The following is a 19,758-nucleotide window of genomic DNA, read 5'->3' on the forward strand; positions in this document are numbered from 1 at the left end:
GATGCAGGAATTCAACCGGAAATGAGTCAATACTTTTTCTCCTACTGATTCTTCTTGGCCTTCAAAAATCTTCCAGCAGGTTGCTTGTTGCTGCAGACTCTATCATCTGCAGTCTTTTGTGTCTCTATTTTCCTTGCCGTTGCTGACTGCTCTGATTTCCTCTCGCATCCAAAAGCATGTGGGTTGGTAGGTTAAGTAGCCATTGGGAATTCCCTCTTGGGAATAAATGAGATGCAGAATCTGGAGAATGGGTGGAGAAAGTCAAAAATGTAGAGAGAATAAAATGGGTTAGGGTCGGATTAATTTTACTAACTGGGTCCTTGATGGTCCATGCTGACTCAGTGAGCTGAAGGACCCATTTCTGTGCTTCAGCTCTCTCTCCATGACTCATTTTCCTTTTATGTGATTATAGATTTAAAGCCTATATTCATATGGTGCCTTTCGCTGCCTCAATATCTGCAGTTGTATCATGGGAGCCACAGTAGCATAGCGGTTAGGGTGGTAATATCACAGCTTGGGACGTTTTGGAGTTTGGAGTTCAAGTCCTGTGCCATTCTGTAAGGGATCTCTGTACTGCTTCCCTGTGGAATGTATGGGTTTTTACTAGGTCCTCCAGTTTCCTCCCACAGTCCAAAGTTTAACCGGGTAGGTTAATTGGTCATTTTAAATAGTCCAGTAATTAGTTTAGGGTTAATCAGGTTTGTCAGGGTGGGGTGGCTACAAGAGCTGGAAGGGTCTTCTCCGCACTGTATTGCTATATATGTATGAGACCTCTTTTTACTGGGCCTGCAGCTACCGCGCTCAGTGGTGAGAAACCCACCTTTCCCAGACTCTGTACCTCTAGGGGTGTACCAACTCTGGGAGATTGAGATGTCCCGCCCACCCAAGCCCTGGTCAGTGTGAGTACTGTGTAAGTACTGCCTCATGCAATTAGCCGTAAGCAAGAAATGACAGCTCATACACTGCGTACAATTATAAAGAAAGTGTCAGCTTTATTAAACAATTAGTAGGAACAAGAAAAGAAATAAAAAGGGTCCATTAGTTAACCCAGTCCAAATGTGCACATAAGTTGGAGCTCATCTTGAAGTTGTCTAACTCGTGCTGGACCCACGGTCTGTGTGAAAGCACACACCACCTTCCGAATGTCCACTTTGAACAAAAGGGCACCCCACAGGAGTATAGGTCCTTCCTCCTTGAAGCCATTCATCACACAAAGCACCTTATCCAACGGGGACGGCATCCTCAGCCGTCTTCCCTCCTGTCTTCCCCAGTTCCTGCCAAAAAGACCTTGACCCACACCAGTGTCTGTCTCAAAAACCTCTCCACCCAGAGTTCTCTCAATTCAACTATCCTGATTGGCTGACACAACAAACCTGAATTGAACAACAAAGCCCCTGATCTCAGCTCAAACCCAAACAGGCTAAAAGCAGAACAGACTACTCTTATAGAACTGCTGAACTGAAATACCTGCAGCATAACAATAAAAATCTTAACCAGGGCATTACAAATAAATAAACATCCAGAAGAACTGGATGAATAAATATTAAAGCTCTTTCTATAGTTGCTGCCCGATCTGCTGGGGTGTTTCCAGAATCTTCTATTTATATTTCAGATTTCAAAATCTACTTTTTAAAAATTTTCCTGAATATATTAAATTAGATTTCTCTTGCTTTAAAATTCACCATTCTTTTGTCCAATTTCCCTGCAGCCTTCCTTCCTAGTGCTCTCGGCCAGTTCCAGAGTAAGAAGTCAAAGTCTAATGTTCTTTTGAGCAGGTCTGATGAATTGAGTCTTCGTATCATTAGTTGTGGTCAATTGCTTTTGAATGACATTGTTTTTCATGTTAATGTTCTTCTAAACATACCTGCTGATCACCAGTCTTCTTAATTACAGGGAAGGTGAGTAATTGTAGTGATAAGGTGGGATTTTGTATTGCACTGTTGCTCAACCACATTTGTAGTAGGTGCGGTTGGGCGAGTATTATGACCCATATTGATTGACAGAAGCAGATATTGAATGCATTTGCTGTATGATGACTAGTCAAATTGAAAGGCATTTAAAAACTAGAAGTTTAATTCTAACTTCTTAAAGTTACTGTCATCTCTCCTGTCCAAGTTTCTTCTCTTTTATCCAGAATCCACAACAAGGACTCCTGGTAGGTCCATTATTTCTGCTTGCTATTGCCACACTGAACTTATCTCATACCTTGACTCAACCCTTTTGCCCCATTTCCAGTCCCCTCCCACTTACGTCTGGAATATCTGCCATTCTCTCCACCATTCTGTCAAGTTCTGAGTATTTGCTCCCTCCCCCATCGCTTTATCTTTACTGTGGATGTCCAGTCTTTATAAACTCCATTCTCCCATTAGTAAGGTCTTTAAGTCCTCTGATTTTTTTTTCAAAAACAATCAACCACTTGCCCTCCACCAACATTTCCATCTGTCTGGCAGAACTTAGTCTTACCTTAAATTTCTCTTTGGAGTTGACTCACTCTCTGAAAATCAAAAATGTTGCCTTGGGCACATGCATGGGTCCTGGCTACATCTGTCTTTTCATTGGCTGTCAGTGAGAACCATCTCATGGAACAGCCCTTGTTCCAGACCTTCTCTGGTATGACTCCCCAACACTTTCTCCATTACATCAACAACTGCATTAGTGCTGCCTCCTGCACCTGTCTGAAAATGGTCAGTGTTATCACCTCCTCTATTAACGTCTGTCTTGCTCTCAAGTTCACTTGGACCATTTCTGGCACTTCTCTCCCTCTTTTGGATCTCATACTCCATCTTAGGAGACAAACTATGCACTGACATCCAGAGTTACATCTTCCCAATTTGTATCTTGTAAAGATGTCATCCCTTTCTCCCATTTTTTTCCATCTGCTCTTAAGATGAGGCCTTCCATTCTAGGGCATCTGAAATGTCCTCCATTGTTAGGAATGATGGCTTCCCTTCGATTGTGGTTGATGGATCTCCCTCCCTCTCCCCCCCCCCACCTCTCTCTCTCTCTCTCTCTCTTCCCCCCCCCCCTCCAGAAGAAGAAGTTCTCAAATGGCAGGGGTAGGCAACCACGTCTAACAAAGGAAGTTAGGAACTGCATAAATGCCAAGGAAAGGGCATATAAGGTAGCAAAAGTGATTGGGAAGTTGGATGTTTGGGAAGCATTTAAAATCCCAAAAAAAAAATCAACTTAAAAGCTATAATAAAGGAAAAGATGAAATATGAGGGCAGACGAGCCAATAATATAAAGCAGGATACCAAAAGTATTTCAGGTATATATAGAGTAAAAGGGAGGTAAGAGTTGAGGTTAGACCACTGGCAAATGATGTTGGTAAGGTGGTAGTGGGGGCAAAGAAATGGCAGATGAATTTACTGGATACATTGCATCTGTCTTCATTGTGGAAGACACTAGCAGTGTGCCAGAGGTCCATGAATCTCGGGGAGCAGGAGTGAGTGCCATTGCTATTACAAAGGAGAAAGTACTAGGCAAACTTAAAGGCCTTAAGGTGGATAAGTCACCTGGTTCAGGTGGACTACATCCCAGAGTCCTGAGAGAGGTTGCGGAAGAGATAACGGATGCATTGATCATGATCTTTCAAGAATCACTTGATTCTGGCGTGGTCCTAGAGGACTGGAAGATTGCAAATGTCACTCCACTCTGAGAAGGGATGAAGGCAAAAGAAAGGAAATCATCGGCCAGTTAGCCTAACCTCAGTGATTGGGAAAGTATTAAGGATGAGGTTTTGAGGTACTTGGAGACTAATGGTAAAATAAGTCAGTCAGCATTGTTTCTATTAAGGGAAATCTTGCCAGACTAATCTGTTAGAGTTCTTCAAGGAAATAACAAGTGGGGTGGACAAAAAAAAAGGCATTGGATATCATTTACTTGGATTTTCAAAAGGCATTTGATAAGGTGCCCCACATGAGGCTGCTTAACAAGATAAAATCCTATGGCATTACAGGAAAGATACTGGCTTTTAGGCAGTAGGCAGCAAGTGGGACTAAAAGGGGCCTTTTCTGGTTGGCTGCTGGTGACTAGTGGTGATGATCAGTATTGGACCGCTGCTTGTCATATTGTTTGTCAATGATTTAGATAATGGAGTTGGTGGTTTTGTGGCAAAGTTTGCGGATGATATGAAGATGAGTGGAGGGGTAGGTAGTGCTGAGGAAGCAATGCGATTGCAGCAGGACTTAGACAAATTGGAAGAATAAGCAAAAAAGTGGCAGATGAAATACAGTGTTGGGAAATGTATGATAAAGCATTTTGGTAAAAGGAACAATAGTGCAGACTATTATCTAAATAGGGAGAAGGTTCAAGCATCAGAGGTGTAGAGGGATTTAGGAGTCCTGGTGCAAGACTCCCAGAAGGTTAATTTACAGGTTGAGTCTGTGGTAAAGAAGACGGATGCAATGTTGCCTTTTATTTCAAGGGGAATAGAATATAAAAGCAAGTAGATAATGCTGAGCCTTTATAGGACACTGGTCAGGCCACACTTAGAGTATTGCCAGCATTTCTGGGCCCCATATCTCAGAAGGCTGTGTTGTCATTGGAGAGAGTCCAGAGGAGAGCCAGGAGTATAATTCCAGGAATGAAGGGGTTAACATATGAGGAGCATTTGGCAACTTTTGGCCTGTACCCAAGGGAATTTTAAAAAATACTGGGGTGGGGGGAGTGATCTCATTGAAACCTACCAGATGGTGAAAGGACTAGATAGGGTGGATGTGGAGAGGATGTTTCCTATGGTGGGGGTTTCCAGAACTAGAGGGATCAGCCTCAAAGCTGAGGGGAGACCTTTTAGGACAGAGGTCAGGAGGAACTTTTTTAGCCGGAGTGTAGTAAATCTGTGGAATGCTCTGCCACAGACTGTGGAGGCCAAGTCTGTGCATATATTTAAGGTAGAAGTTGATCGTTCGCTGATCGATCAGGCCATCAAAGGATATGGCGAGAAGGCATGTACATGCGGTTGAGTGGGATACACAATCAGCCATGATGGAATGGCAGAGCAGACTTAATGGGCTGAATGGCATAATTCTGCTCCTTTGTCTTATGGTCTTATTAAGAAATTGAAACAAAATTCAGCACAACAAAATGTCACCAACCTGAGCACAGAATTACCAACAAACACAGAGATAAAGAAGTTGATATCTGGTCAAACAGGGCAACACACAATCAAGAAGCAAGCTGGATTAGGGAGGAAAGAGAATGCATTCACACAATTGAAGACGGGCAAACGCTTGAAGTTACAATGGATATGCTAAAAGCGAATACTAAAAAAATTCCCATAACTGGAAAGGTAATGGCAGTCATAATCATAATCATTGGTATAATAAACTTCCGTGCCTTCATTCATATATATCAACAATTTTCTTAAAAATCCTGAAAAAGTGGCTGAATTTTTGACAGAAGGTAGAACATATCTTTTACCTAATGAAGAAATCACAAATGACCCATCAAAATATCATCTTATTACTTGTTTACAAACTATATATAAAATTGTAACATCATGCATCTTGCAATTAATCACAGTCTCTTAGATAACCATAATATACTTGCAGAAGAGCAGAAAGGATGTCTTTAAGGTATGAAAGGATGTAAAGAACAACTGAAAATAGATTCTGTCTTTGTACATCAAGCCTAGTGGAAAAACAGCAATGTTTCATGTTGTTTCATTGACTACCAATAAGCATTTGATTCTGTCCCATGCTCATGATTAATAGAAGTTTTATAATACATAAATATATAAAATCACCCACTAATTGTGAAATTCCTACAACATTTGATGGTGTCGGCATACTATAATCACCCTATCTACCCTCTCTATCAACAAACAACCATCATTATCAAAATAAACTGAGGCATTTTCCAATGCAACTCTCTAAGCCCACTATGGTTTTGTCTAGCTTTAAACTTGCTCTCTAATTTACTGAATCAGATGAAAATAGGGTATCAAGTCAGTGACAACCAAATGACTTATACCCTGGCACACCTTTTATACAGAGATGATTTGAAATTATATTCTCCTTCATCTGTAAGGTTAAAGCAATTAATTCAAACTATTTTCTGAAGATATAAATATGAAATTTGGACTAGATAAGTGCAGAAATTAAACATAAAGGTGCATTAGAGCTAGTAGAATATAAACAGCAGCAGGATACTAGACAACTGCTGGTTGAATATAAAACATAAGTATCTGGGATATCAACAAGCAAAAAAAAAATTTAGTGCGATAAAGGAAAAAATTCGAAAGAATTTACTTCAAGGCTTAAAAAAAATGCCAAACAAACCTCAGTAGTAAAATATAACAAAGGCAGTAAACACTTTCACTAAACCCATATAAACACATCCTTTTGGCATAATACAGAGCCTTGGTCCAAAATTTACAAAGAAAAATATGAACTAAAATGAAAAAACTTTAGAGAAATGCACTTAGATTAACACTGCCAAAGACAGAAGGAGGAAGAGGAATAACAAACATTAAAAATTTACACAACAGTCAAATAAAACTTATAAGGATATATTTTCATCAGCGAAAACAGGATTCAACACTCCATTCAAGCATATGTAATTCTGTTAAGAAGAACACAAGCATTAAACTTAAATGAAAGCACAACTCAGAAAAATTAAGAAATTGTCACTGCAGTAAAATGGTTAAAATGGAAGAGCATGACCCTTCATGGAAGACCTCCCTATGATCTGATCAAACTAGATGTCAACAAAGAAGCACTGGGCTCAAAGTTGGAGACTTCTTCACAGAAGCAGAGGGGTACTTTGTGGCAACACAAGATGATAGTTTTTATGCTCCAGTTATCACTCTCTGTCGCCACTTTCACTCTCCTCTGCTCATACTGGCCCCATCTGTCCTTTTCTTGCTTCCTCACTCACCTGACTCTTTCCCCCAAATCTGCCCCTCCTCCCCCCCCATCCATCCATCCATCCATCATCATTCATCCCTCTTTGGTTCACGTATCACTTACTAGCCCTGTCTCACTCCTCCCCTTTCAACTTCTTACTAGCCATCTTCCCACTCCTCTTTCTGCCCTTATGTCGCGTCTCAAACAGTAACATTGACAATTCTTCTCCCCTCTTGGGATGCTATCCAACCCGTTAAGTTTGTCTAGCAGTTCATTTTTTACTCCAGATTCCAGCAGCTGCAGTTTCTTATGTGTTGGGGTTTCTTCTCTTGTTGACCTTCGAGACCTTAATTATGATTGGGATGCAGGTCCACATCTTTCAGCACCCATTGACACCTCGCCAACAAGGCATGAGAGACTCTGAAGAGCCATTGGATGTAGGTCTAGGGACAGTTGCAGGAAGTGTAACCAAACCTGAAACTGGGCAATTTAAGTGTGTTTGAGCTCGTTTCAGACAAATAGTAAGCTAAAATGATTATAGTTGTGGACACGTAAGAGAATGTAGATGCCTAAGTGTGGATCAAAAATCAAACTGCTAGAGGAACTCAGCTATCAAGCAGCACCTGTGGAGGGAAACAAAGAGTCAATAATGATTGTAGATTTTTCCATCTTCTGAGCCCAGTGATACCTGTGAGGATATACAGGTCTGTGTATAGTAGAGCACAGAAGTTGGCTCTTCAGCCCACCTTGTTCATGCTGAACATCATGTACTCATCTGCACAATATCCATTTACACACTTGGTACAAAGTTTCCTGTGCCTAAGCAATTCAAGGGATTGCCAGGATATTTGGAGTCATAGTGACATATTGCATTTTGCCCAATGAGTCCACCAAGCACCCATTTATCCTAATCCTTCATTTAGTTGCAGTGGCCATTTAACTTATCAATCTGCATGTCTTTTGGATGTGGGAGGTAATTGGAGCATCTGGAGGAAACAGATGCAGTCACAGAGAATGTTTATGGTGTATAAATTTAAGATCTGACCTGAATCACTGGTGCAGTAGTTCTACTGGCTGTGGCACTGTACCACCCCAATGTTTAAACATTGCAGACTGTGCATCCCAAATACCAACTAGCTGCTTGCTGAACAAATTCATCCTAGATCCATTCTAAACCTCTTCCCTTCACCCCTCCCCCCACCTCACCTCACCAAAAATCAGGGGTTCCCAACCTGGGGTCCACGAACCTCTTGCTTAATGGTATTGGTCCATGGCATAAAAAAAGGTTGGGAACACCTGCGCCAATCCTACCTCCTCTAGCCCTGCCCAAGATTGATTAACTGCACACAGACTGGGACTTTGACCAAGAAGCTTTTGGTCCGTACAAGTTGTGTAGTGCTGTTAATAGCCCTATTACCAGACTCAGAATGGTGCAATTATATCATACTTGTATCACCCTGGGGCAGCCAAAAGCTTTTGATTCAGGGGATGTTTTAAATAAAGTCCTAATGGCTTTGAGAAAGGCACAGTAAGATTTTGTAGGAAGATATGATTGCTGATGAAACTTGGGTAAGCATGAGCAACATTTGAAGGGAAGAATTGAAGAGGACTGTTGAGCTACTGCTGAAAGAGGTGAGGGGACAAATTTTGGAAGGATTTAGCTTCATGGTCAAGAATTTTAAATTTGCATTGCAGGCCAGTGAATGTAGTTGAGGGGGAATAAGACTATTTAAGAAAGAGAATGAAGGATATAAAGCAGATAATTTTTGAATCTTTTTGTGTCGCAATAACAAATTAAAAATGCTGAATTGAAGCACGGATTACTACCTGTGGTGTGTGCCAGCTGGACACAAGCATTTAATAATCTGCCCCTTAATATAAATCAACACAGCTACTATGTATTGCTGGCTAATAATTTGATTACAGGTTATCACAGTAATGTAATGAAATCAGAACCCAGTCTAACAGAGGCAACCCATTGATGTGCAAATGTAATTAGTACCCTGACGGTTCAGTGTAATCACAACAATAAAGAAGAGTTGTCGGCATGATTTATCTGTCTCTCAGGTGCTGCACGCTCCTTGTTAGAGATGGCTCTCATTAGCAAGCAACTCAATTATTTTAATTTGGGACCATAGCCCTGCAGTGATTGGCCTAATTGCTAAACTATCCTTCCTCAGTCCAGGTTCTCTTGTAATTTCACCTAGTTTTTGACCTACTTTTCTTCTTGTCATGGAGATCTATTTATGTTTTCATGTGTTTATTTATTTATTTAGATTTGGCGCAGAATACGCCCTTCAAGCCACGCTGCCCAGCAATCCTCGATTTAACCCTAGCCTAATCACGGGACAGTTTACAATGACCAATTAACCTACCAACCAGTACTTCTTTGAATATGGGAGGTAATAGCCCTCCCCTAACTTTAACTGATTGTCATTCTTCTGGAAGTGGGCCCGAACAGTGAGTATTGATAAGTTGTTGAGAGTGGAATAACGTGCAGGTCTGCAGAAACCATTGAACAGTAATCAGCAATGTAAGTGTAACCAGAGTTGCACACCACTCTCTTTCTGTGGAGGTTTATTAAATTGAATGGATTTGTACAGTATTTGTTTTTGTTACGACTCATTTTATGGTTGTCAATGGCACAAACTGCCTGCCCTGGTCAAACCCATCAAGCAACAGCATCACCAAAACTGATGATCTCGAGACTATCACTTTGTTTAGGAAACCTTGCTGTTTACAGACTGGTTGCTGAGTTTTCTACAACAGGGATAACGCTCCATTGCCTACAAAGTACTTTAGGATGTTTTTAAGACAGGAAAGGTGCTATCAATGCAAACCCATGCTTTAGCAGATGTTTTCTTTAAGTGCAGTCATTGCTGAATTGTAGAAAACGGCAACCGGATGATGATTAATTGATTTGGTTCAGGGATAAGGAAGAACATCCTCGTAGTTTTTGGAATAGTGTCAAGAGGTATTGATATAGGGCCAAAAGGACCTTTATTCAATGATTCATTGAAATTAGGTACTGTTATCATAGCAGCACTCCTTAAGTAACAACTGGGTTATCAGCCTCAACATTTAGAATGGAACTTGAAACCGAGCCAGCCCTCTGACTCAGAGGTGGGAAGGATTGTTATTGAGTCACAACTAACTCTGTACCCAGCATCAGTTAAATAAATGGATCATTTGATAGGTTTGTAATGGTGAAAGGCTAGAGTGCATACATTTTGTTCTTTTCCTCTTTGTAAATATAGGTTCCTGGCAGTGATTATCACCAGTTATGGTCAAGCATTCGTGAAAGATTTGTGTAGTTCCAGGTATATAAATAAATATGTTTTCAAAGTAGTTTATTGACTTTTCAAATTAGTTTGTCATTTCACGTGTGAGCAAAACTGAGTAAGCAGTACATTACATGGAAAAGCTACTTGAATTCATCATAAGGCTAATTACTGCATTGTAGAATCAGATACAGTTTAGGAGGAGGCCAGCTCTCTATAATCAATCTAGTCATCTGCAGTCTCCAGCTCTTTCCCCGTGGCGCTGCACTGTTTTGTTTAGCTCTGTCAAGAGTAGCATAGTGGAGTGGTGCAGGCAGTAAGAACCTCACAACTCCAGTGACCCATGTTCAGTCTTCATCTCTGATGCCATCTGTGTGGAGTTTGTGTATTTTCCCTGTGACTGCACAGGGTTTCTTCCTGTGTCAGCTTCCACCCACTTCCCAAAGATGTGCAGGCTGGTAGATTAATTGGCTTGATAGTCATTGTGGACTTGGGGGTTAAAGGACCTATTTACATGCTGTATCTCTGAGCATTGAGTTCAGGTTTATTGCTGTCATGGGCGTGTATACATGGGGTGGCAGTAGTATTAGTGCAATCACTGAAGTCGAGTATGATGTTGTCCAAAGGCTGGCTGCAGAGGCCAATCTGGGATCTACATAACTAGGATGATAGAGTGGATTCCCTTATTAGAGAATGCCTTTGTGTGACATTGTCTCATGTGGGGAGATTGATGCATGGTAGCCACCACACAGTCTAGTGGCATGGAGTGCACAACAACTGGGGCCCTTTCACTGCTGCAGCTTCTCCACCTTCACTGCCATTGTGATATTCCACCATCTCCATCATTGAGGTCTTGGTTGGATTGCTCTTTGAATGGGTCTTCCCCTTGACCTTATCACCTTACCAGGAGCTGAGAACACGCAGGAAAAACACACATACAACATCTCTAGACTCTAGACAGCATTGCTCTCAAGATCTCAGGAATTCACAAGCCTCTCCACCATGACAAAGTAATAATCCTCAGAAAAGTCTCACAGAGTATAAATGCCATGAAAATTAGTTGTTTTTGCAACAGAAGCACACAGAAGCAAAGAGAAAATTAGTTGTTTTTGCAAACATGGCAAGCATGTGTTAATATAAACTTACAACACTAGTGTAATATAGAGAGAGACAAAAAAAGGAAATATAATCTAAGACAGGTCAGTTCAAGAACCTGAAGGGAGTGAGGAAGAAGATGTTGTTGAACTTTGAGGTGTGGGTCTTTAGGCTGTCGTACCGGTCCTGCCTAAATGCAGCATCGAGAGGAGGGCATAGCCCAGATGGTTGGGGGAGGGTGTCCCTGATAATGGAAGTTATCTTTCTGAGATGTAGATGGCTTGTAGATGCCATGCTCTGGAGAACTGTACCAAAGATGGAATTGGCTGAGTCCACCATTCACTGCAACCTCTTGTTGTCCTGTGCTTTGGATCTGTGTGTTTCCATGCCAGGCTGTGATACACCAGTAAGAATACTTTCCAGTGATATCTGTAGAAGTTTGTCTGACTCTTTGATGACATGTGAATCTGTTTCAGTTTCTAAGGTAGTAGAGACTGCCGTGCCATTTTTGTGCTTGCTTCTGTGTGCTGGGCTAAGGCTAGATCTGCTGAGATGTTGACATCCAAGAACTTGAAGCTACTCACCTTTACTCACTCAGAATCTTCAGTAAGGACTGGTGTTTGCTTGCCTGACTTCCTCTTCCTAATGTCCACAATACTAACTTTGAGCACAAGGTTGTTGTTATGCTACCACTCAATCAGCAAGTCTATCTCATTCCTATACATCACATCGTCTGCATCCGTGATTCTGCTAACAACAGTGGTGTCATCAACAAAGTCATAGATGACATTGGAGCTGTGCATAGCTACACAGTTGTAGGATAGAGCAAGAAGAGCAGGGGGTTAAGCATGCAGCGCTGAGGTGCATGTCATGCTAATAGTCATGAGGAGGAGATGATGTTTCTGATCCACATTGAGTATGAGCTTTGCTAAGTATGCATCAGTTTCCTTTTTGAAAGTATCAAATAAGTTTACTTCTGCCAGCAGATCAGGCAGTAAATGCTAGATCTTAACTAATTATTACATGTTAAGAAAATACTTTGAGTCATCTGAATCTTTTGCCAATGATTTTAAATCCTTTCTCTCAGGTTTTTGACCTCTACTGCCAATGGGAACAATTTCTCTTCATTCACTTTTTCTTCTAGACTATTCAAGATTTTCAACATTTCTCACTAATCACCTTTCAATGTTTCTTTTTCAAAGAACAGTCCCCCGGTCCATTCATATACTGAAGTTCCTTCCAGGTTTATTTTACTAAATATTTTCTGAATTCTTCTAAGGTCTTCCCATCCTTCCCAAAGTCTAAAGATCAAAATGAGATTCAGTAGCCTTGTTGTATGAAGACTCAGCACTTTTCTGTTATTCATTGTTGGAATCTGATCATCAGGCTAGCATATTGCTCAATCTCAGTAACCATTCAGAAAAATGCAGTAAGCTGAAACTTTAAACTGTTCCAGTTACTGTTGTGTGGAAAGGCAATATACTCTAAGTCAGACAAAAGAATCAAACAACAGATCTTCTCACAAAGTGCTGGAGGAACTCAGCAGGTCAGGCAGCATCATTGTGTTAGGGAATAAACAGTCAACATTTTGGACTGAGACCCTTCGTCAGAACTACTGAATTCCTCCAGCATTTTGTGCGTTGTTGTAGATTTCAAGCATCTACAGAATCTCTTGTATAAACTACAGACCTTGATCTGTACCCTGTCATGGACTTTTCCCTTGTTCTCTCTACCCCTTCCTCTCTTTGTGACTTTAAACACATGTAATTCTTCATTTTTCTACTTCTCAGAGAGGGGCATTAACCAGAGACATCAACTTTGTTTTTCTGTCTCCACTGATGCTGCTTGAATTGCTGAATAATTCCAACTCTGCTTCAATCATATCCATGCTGTTTGGGGCTTACTTAAGGAAGATTCTTGCAATAATCAGTGGATCATATGGGGAATTGCATAATCAGTGCTTTGTTTGGAAGATTGTGTTGATTCAATCAGAGGACTAATTATTCTATCTCAGGGAATAGTTTGTGGCAATGTTCTGTCAGTGTCTGCCTGAATTTATTTGCTCTTAAGTGCATGGAGTCAATCTCCAACCTAAAATCTTTTGATTTGGGAGGTGACAGTTTAATAACTAAGTAACTGGACAGAGCTAGTGAAGTGTTTCCAAATCCTTGTATAGCAGGACAAATTACAAATAAAGGGGGTTTTAACTGGTTTCAAATATTAGTGATTGTAGAAAAACTTGAAATGTGCTCATTTTAGAAACACATTTATTTGTTACAAAGAAAAACATGCACTCGTAGAAAATTATGCACCAAGCATATAAACTTTATTGTTTCTGATTCATGCAACCAATTGGGAAATATTTGAATGTCTTACAAAGATGTCGACTTGGAGCACCTTCTACTTGATCTTTGACTGACATAGACTTATGAAAATATCATCACCCAAATTAACAACAGATTCTACATGAAATTCAATTATCTATTTTGAAAATCATTTTAGTAGCATTGTTTCCATAGTGATTAGGGAGGGAAAAGTAAAAGGATGCCTTGGAGTGTACGGCTGCACAATGTCTAACTGTTCAGCAGTTAAGAAGAATGACAGTCATTAGTCACGTATGTGGAGATACAGCTCGATAACAGGCCTTTCAACCTGGTGAGCCTATGCTGCCCAATGACACCCGTGTGACCATTTAACCTGCTAAATTGTATGTCCTTTCTTGTCGGAACTTCTGCTAAGATGTGGTGCACTGAGGCTCAGTGGCTTCTATAGGCCAAATAAAGGGTGTTATTATCTTTTTTAAACGTATATTTTACAATTGCAAGACCCTGCTAGACGTTAAGTACTTAAGGTACTGCAGGTCTACTCCATTTGTGAGTTGCTTGATCATTGGCAGAAAGGCTGGACTTAGTGTGAATTGTGCTGCCAGCCTTAGAGAGGCGAAGGAGTTGTGCAGACTAACAGTAAGTGATTGGCTGAGTCACTTTTCTTGTGATCTCAAAATCATTGCTAATGTGGAATCCTCCAAATCTGATTCATTAGTTTATTTGCAAAAAAATGTGGGCAGACAGTGGGGGAGCTGTGTGGCATCGGTTGTAGTGAGGATTAGGCCTCAAGCCACAGTACTACAGTCATCCAGGAGAGAAGCGTCGGAGTCGGCGTACATGCTGGAGTCGGTGCTGCTCTCTAGTGTTTGCTTGGCAGAAAACAAGATGTATTGTCTTTGACCTAAGACTACTGCAACATTCATGGACTCAGACTTCAACTGTATGTTTTATTCTGTGTGACCGTATTTTACTGTAGTCTTCTATGTGTTATGTGTGCCTTTTTCTGTGTATGACATTTGGTACTGTGTTTTGCACCTTGACCCCAGAGTTAACACCCTGTGTTTGGGTGTATTAATGGATATTCATGTATGGTTGAATGACACTTAAAGGTGGAAGAACTCAGCAAGCCAGTCAGTATCTATGGAAAGGAGTAAACAGTTGATGTTTTAGGCCGAGATCTTTCATTAGGATTGGAAAGGAAGAGGAGAAGCCAGAGTACATGGGAACCTTCTTACCCTGACTTCTCCTTTCCCTTTCCAGTCCTGATGAACTGTCTTGGCCCAAAACATCAACTGTTTAGTCTTTTCCATAGATAATGCCTAGCCTGCTGAGTTCCTCCAGCATTTTGTGAGAGTTGCTTTGGAGTTCCAGATTTTCTCATATTTGTGAAACTTGAACTTGTCTTTGGAATGTAGGAGGAAACTGGAGCACCCAGGGTAAATCCATAGGGTCACAGGGAGAATGTATAAAACTCCTTCTAGACAGCATTACACCATCCCACATTTACAGAGCTCCATTTGTTTGAAAACCACATTGAATTGTTGGAAAATGATGAACACTATTTCATAAAATAAGGGACTAAACCCATCTTATTCTCAGCATATTCCCATGATGCTACCCTCCCCCCCAATCCTAAGTACTTGCACACTAAAGACAATAAACAGTGGGCAATGAACCTACCAAGCAGAATATATTTTGGGATGTGCACTGGGAAATTGCAGCATCCAGGGGAAATCCACATGGTCACAGGGAGACCAATGTACTGCAATGTGCAATGTGAGGAAATGGAAAGTGACCAATCTTGGAGGTAAAAAAGACTTATTTAAACAGAGTCAGGCTCTTAAATACATGCTCAGCGATGCAAGAGATACAGATTCATATGGAATAAGCAAGTAGTTAGGAAGGGAAATAGAGTGGTTGCTTTAGTGAGGTCTTACTGCAAGTAGACAGTACTTTGGTGAGAGTGTAAAAGTGTGGAATGCAAGTTTCATGCAATGTAAGAAAGGGTATGATAGCTACAAAGGGGTCAGACAACTTTTTTTTTCAAATTTCTAAGTTCAAAGTAAATCTATTATCAAAGTACATATATGTGACCATATACAACCCAAAGATTCATTTTCTTGCTGGCAGACACAGTAAATCCAAGAAAAACAATAGAATCAATAAAGACCACACCCAACAGGTTAGACAGCAACCAATGTGCAAAAGAAAACCAAGTGTGCTAATGCAAAAGAAAAAATTATAATAATAAATAAACAATAAATATCAAAAACATGAGATGAGGAGTACTTGAGTGAAGTTATCCCTTCTGGTTCAGGAGCCTGATGGTTGAGGGTAGTAACTTTTCCTGAGCATGGTGGTGTGGGTCCTGAGGCACTTGTACCTTCTTTCTGATGGCAGCAGCAAGAACGTGAGAAGATCCTGATGATGGGTGTTGATTTCCTGTGACAGCATTTTGTGTAGATGTGCTCAGTGGTGGAGAGGACTTTACCCATTGATGGATTGGGCCATATCCACTACTTTTTGTAGGATTTTCTGTTCAAGGGCATTAGTATTTCTGTACCAAGCTGTTATGCAGGTGGTCAGTATACTCTCTGTTACACATCTATTGAAATCTGATGTTTTAGATGTCATACAGAATCTTCACAGACTAATAAGGAAGTAAAGGCACTGCTCTGATTTCTTTGTAATTGCACTTTTGTGCTTGGCCCAGGACAGATCCTCTGAAATGATGACACTGAGGAATTTAAAGTTGCTGATGTCCACCTCTCAACTCCGAATGAGCACTGGCTCATGGACCTCTGGTTTCCTCCTCCCTAGGTCAGTAATTAGCTCCTTGGTCTTGCTGACATTGAGTGAGAGGTTGTTGTTGTGGCACCTTTCAGACAGATTTTCAATCTTACTCCTGTATGCTGATATTTCACCACCTTTGATTCAGCCAGCGACAGTCTTGTTGTCAGCAAACTTAAGTATGGCATTGGAGCTGTGCATTCCTCACAGTCATATAGAGTAGGGGGCTAAGCACACAACCTTGTGGTTCACCTGTGCTGTTGGAGATTTGTGGAGGAGATGTTTTTGCCAATCCAAAGTGACTGGGGTCTGCTAGTGAGGAAATTGAGGATTCAGTTGCACAAGCAAGTATTGAGGCCAAGGTCTTGAAGCTTATTGATTAGTTTTGAGGGAATGATAGTATTGAATGCTGAGCTGTAATCAATGAAGAGCATCCTGGTGTATGCATCTTCACTGCCCAGATGTTCCAGGCTTGGGTGGGGACCCAATGAAATGGCATCTGCTGTGGACCTGTTGAGACAGTAGGCAAATTGGAGCAAATCCAAGTTGCCTCTCAGGCAGGAGTTGACGTTTCATCACCAACCTCTCAAAGCACTTCATCACGGTGTATGTAAGAGCTACTGGACAATAGTCATTGCGGCAAGTTACTACATTCTCTTTTGGCACTGGTATGATCGAGACTTGTTTGAAGCAGATGGGTACCGCAGACTGCCGAAGCAAAGTTAAAGGTATCAGTGAACAGTCCAGCCAGTTAATCAGCACAGGTACTTAGTACTTTGCCAGGTACTTCAAGTGGGCCAGATGGTTCACCCTCCTGAAGGATGCTGTCACGTCAGCCTCAGAGACTGAAATCACAGGATCACCAGGAGTTGTGGGAGTACTTGAAGGTTCCTCCATATTTTGACGGTCAAAGCGACCATAAAAGGATGTCTGGGAGTGAAGCCTTGTTGCTGCCTATGTCATTTGGTTTCACTTTGTAAAAGGTGATAGCATTCAAGCCCTGCCACAGCTGTCAAGCATCCTTCATGAGGATAAGGAAAAACTTCTTCACACAGAGAGTGGTGAATCTGTGGAATTCTCTGCCACAGGAAACAGTTGAAGCTGGTTCATTGGCTATATTTAAGAGGAAGTTAGATATGACCCTTGTGGCTAAAGGGATCAGAGGGTATGGAGAGAAAGCAGGTACAGGGTTCTGAGTTGGATGATCAGCCATGATCATACTGAATGGCAGTGCAGGCTCGAAGGGCCAAATAGCCTACTCCTGCACCTATTTTTTATGTTTCTATGTTTCAGTGACTCAGGTTTGGTCTGGAATTGCTACTTCTCGTGTAAGATGGCTTTCTGGAGATTGTACCTGGACTTCTTGCATCTTACTTGGTTGCCAGACCTGAATGCCACTGATTTGGCTCTCAACAGATTGCAGATTGCATGGTTCACCCAGGACTTCTGGCTGGAGACGAATCGGAATGATTTTGCAGGGACACACTTGTCTATGACCATTTCTATGAAATCCATGATAACCGTAGTTTATTCACTCAGATCTTCTGATGACTTCTTGGACACAGCTCAGTCCACTGACTCAAAGAAATCCTGCAGTCACTCCTCTGCCTCCCGCAACCACCTCTTTTTTTAATCAAAGTACATATTCTTTTGTTCTTTTGAACCTGAGACATTTTCTTGCGGGCATACTCAATAAATCCAATAACCGTAATTAAGGTTAAAGTCTGTCCCGAGCCTTATAGGCTCAACAGACCGGTGCTTATGCTGGTTTCTGTGGCCATAACCATAATAGAGTCAATGAAAGACTGCACCAACAGGGCAGACAACCAGTGTGCAAAAGACCACAAGCTGTGCAAATACAAAAAGAAAGAAAAATAATAATAACTTTAAAGGACTCTTCCTCTCATAGTCTCGATAATTATTGCTTATTTATTTATTATTTCTCTTTTTTGTATTTGCACAGTTTGTTGTCTTCTGCACTCTAGTTGAACAAACTAGTTGGGTAGTCTTTCCTTGATTCTGTAATGGTGGTTATTCTATAAACTTACTGAATAAGCCCTCAAGAAAATGAATCTCAAGGTTGTATATGGTGACATATTTGTACTTCGATAATAAATTTACTTTGAAATAAGTAAGCAATAAATATCAAGACAATGAGATGAAGAGTCCTTGAATGTTAAGTCCATAAGTTGTGGGAGCAGTTGTGATAAGTGATGGGATGAGTGAAGTTATCCCCTCTAGGTTATTTGTCTGATGGCTGAGGGCTATTAGCTGTTTCTGAACCTGGTGGTGTGAGTCCTGACAATGCTCCATGTAGATGTGCTCAATGATGGGGAGGGTTTACCTGATTGTCTGTCTGCAGGTAGGTGGAGTACAGCCAGGTGATCAGATTTCCCAAAATGCGGTCTAGGCATGGAACGGTAAGCATTCCTAATTGCAGTATATTAGTGGTTGAGTGTGTTGGGACCCCTGGCACTGCAGGTTATATGTTTATGATAATTGGGCATAAATTTCTTCAAACAAGCATGATTGAAGTCTCCAACAATGATTTGAAAGGCATCAGGGTAGTTGCCAATGATAGCACTTGAAATCTTGAATGCCTGTTGAACATCAGCTCTGGGTCATACTTAAACTGCGGTCAGGATCACAGAGGAGATCCCTCTTGTTCATATAATGGGTGGCACTTAATTGTTAGATATTCCAGGTCAGGGGAACAGGAATGCGACTAGACCGCTGCATCTGAGCACCTAAGAGATTATTATGAAACATAGACCCCAACTTTTTGCCTTCTCCGAATCAGAGGTCCAGACCATATCAAGAAGCCCTAGGGTCTTAGTGATGTATCTGGCATGTCCAGAGTGAGACATGTCTCTGCGAAACAGAGAATACCGTAATTTCTCACTTCCCTCCGAAACAGTAATCTTGCTCTTGGGTCCTCAATATTGTTCTCCAGCGACTGTACATTTGCTAACAAGTTGCTAGGTAGAGGAGGTTTCATTTATCGGCTTTTCAGTCTGGCTTGCAGTTCTTTCCTCCTCCTCTCTCTTTTAGCTCTGGTGATGTACCTTTGTCCATTTAAAGGTACCGTACCTGCATGCTTAAGAGTTAAGTGTGCCAAGTCCTTTGGAAGATTGTGAAGTCACTAGTTTATTAAGATGGGTCAAAAGTACTTTGGTTTAATATACGGGCTGCAAATTGCAGTGAAAGTGATTTAGAAGAAGTATGTATATTTAGAAGTTTTGTAAGCTCCCCACAACATGTCGCTGTGGTTCACCAGCGCTATATTTATTATGTACATTATAAATGAGCCTGTACTCCCTGGAATTTAAAAGAATGAGGGGTCATTTCATTGCAATGTATTCTCGGAGGGCTTCAATGATTCAAGGAGAATGTTTCCCTGGTGAGTAATCTAGAACC

At 41.1% G+C, this 19,758-nt stretch overlaps 1 protein-coding gene across 24 annotated transcripts in view; it reads left to right on the top strand.

Annotated features, from left to right (window-relative positions):
* Window positions 1-19,758, top strand: part of plekhm3 (pleckstrin homology domain containing, family M, member 3) — a 127,199-nt gene that overhangs the window by 73,137 nt on the left and 34,304 nt on the right. Inside the window, exons 11-12 of one of the 24 annotated variants that reach the window (XR_009511670.1) lie at window positions 9,125-9,250; window positions 10,106-10,168. The exons of 21 other annotated variants lie outside the window; for them this stretch is intronic. The gene's annotated coding sequence lies outside the window, so the exon portion shown is untranslated. Of the gene's footprint in view, window positions 1-9,124; window positions 9,309-10,105; window positions 10,169-19,758 lie in introns of all 24 variants that reach the window. 2 more of the 24 variants (XR_009511669.1, XR_009511668.1) reach the window with 2 other exon arrangements.

The sequence above is a fragment of the Hypanus sabinus genome, chromosome 4, assembly GCF_030144855.1.
Source record: "Hypanus sabinus isolate sHypSab1 chromosome 4, sHypSab1.hap1, whole genome shotgun sequence".
Taxonomy (NCBI): Eukaryota; Metazoa; Chordata; class Chondrichthyes; order Myliobatiformes; family Dasyatidae; genus Hypanus; species Hypanus sabinus.